Consider the following 2,100-nt stretch of genomic DNA (forward strand, 5'->3'; position numbering starts at 1 on the left):
AAGCCATATTAACAATTTAGTATTTCTTATAGTATGGATCAGCAGATGATAAATTCTTTCAGCTTTTGCATCAGAAAAAATCTTAACTTCACCTTTGTTTTTTGAAATACATTGTTGTTGGGTATATAATTGTTGTTCAATAGATTTGTTCTTTCAGTACTTTAAAGATGTTACTCCACTGTGTTACTGCTTACAATTTTCTCTGAAAAGAAATCTGTGATCCTTAACTTTGTTCCTCTGTATGTAATATGATTTTTTTTTAATTGGTTGCCTTTAAGATTTTTCTCTTGCCACTAGTTGTTTGCAATTTGGTTATGATGTGCCTTGGTGCAGTGTTTTCGTTTTTGTTTTCACATTTATTTTGCTTTAGGTTCGTAAAACATCTTAGATCTTTGTGCTTGTAGTTTTTATCACACTTAGAAACTTTCTGGCCATAATATATTCAGGTATATTTTTGTCCTCTCCGCCCTTTCTTTTGAGGACTCCAATTATATGTATATTAAGCTTCTTTAAGTTATCCCACAGCTCACTGATGCTCTATTCAATATTTTTTAATTCCCTTCTCCATCCTCCTTTTAGATAGTTTCTATTGCTCTAATTTTGAGTACACACATCTTTTATTTTGCAATGTCTAGCCTGTCATTAATCCCATTTGATGTATTTTTCATATCACACATTGACATTTTTATCTCTAGAAGTCACGTTTTAATCCTGTGTTGCACCAACCCTGTCCCAAAATTCTTTTAAAATATGGAATATAGTTATAATAGCTATTTCAATTTATTTTTCTTTTATTCTAAATAATTTGTTAGTTCTATATCAAGTTGAATTAAATGGGTTTGTTTTGTTTTGTTTTGTTTTGTTCTGTTTTTTTCCTTCTCATTATGGGTTGTATTTTCCTGTTCGTTTGGATGTCTGGTAATTTTAATTGGATGACAAACACTGTCTACTTTATCTTGCTGGGTGCCAGATACTTTTAAGTCCATAAATTTTACTGAGCCTTCTTCTGGGATAAAGTTGGCTTAAAATAGTTTGATCCTTTTTGGTCTTTATGTATGTTAAATGTGGGGTCCCTGGGTGCTTTTGGCTCAGGTCTTGATGTCCAGGTCCTGGGATCCAGCCTTGCATTAGGCTTCCCACTCCCTCCCTTCTGCTCCTCCCCCTGCTCATGCTCTCTCTGTCTTTCTCTCTCTCCCTCTCTCTCCCAAATAAAAGGAATCTTTTTTAAAATTACATTAAGTGAAAATAAATAAAATACTTCAGGTGGGACTGCAACAGTATTTAGTCTGCAGCTTATTATTCTTCACAACTGAGGCAAGACCCTTCAGTGAACACTACACAGTGCTCTATGAATCTTGGTAGGAATCTATGGCTGGTAGGAAGAGTCACTATTCTTTGTAAGCTCCAAATATTCTTACCTGTCATCCTTGAGGGTGGTCCTTTCTCAATCCTCAGGTTATTTCCCTATACTCATGTACTGATCAGTGTACAGCCCTTTCTAGAAGGCAGTAACTAATCAAATGTATTTATAAATTGGTCATACATTTGTCACATGCTCCTTAATATAGTTCCTTGAGTGTGCTCAGAACCATTGGGTGTGGTTCCCAAATAAGATAGCCTCATGACAAGCCATCACATGTTTCTGAGATAAAAACAGTCACACAAGAATTTTGGAAACTTAACTGCTGTTCTAAACTAAAAATATAGACTAATCATTATAAAACATGCCAACAAGGTATGCTAAATGACATCATATTAACTTTATGCTTGTTTTATTTTTCAGAGACATTTTTTAATTCAAAGTCAAACCAAGAAGGAATTCCTTTGGGGACAATTTTAAACACCCAGTTGAATGAAAACCAAAAGAAGATCTCCAAATGGCTTAAGTCCATTATTTAAAGTACCTGCTTTAAAGAGATGGTATTCTGCTTCAAACCACATCCTAGTCCTCTTCTCCAAGAAGAAGAGGTATTTTATATAAGAAGAAAAACTTATGACAATTAGTTTAACACAATTTTACAAGGGGTAGGCATAAGCCAAGTGAGTCGACAAATAATCATATTGTATATGAAAAGAAATTTTAACAAGCCTGTTTTTATT

This window comes from Mustela erminea, chromosome 15 (genome assembly GCF_009829155.1).
Source record: "Mustela erminea isolate mMusErm1 chromosome 15, mMusErm1.Pri, whole genome shotgun sequence".
In the NCBI taxonomy this organism is placed as follows: Eukaryota; Metazoa; Chordata; class Mammalia; order Carnivora; family Mustelidae; genus Mustela; species Mustela erminea.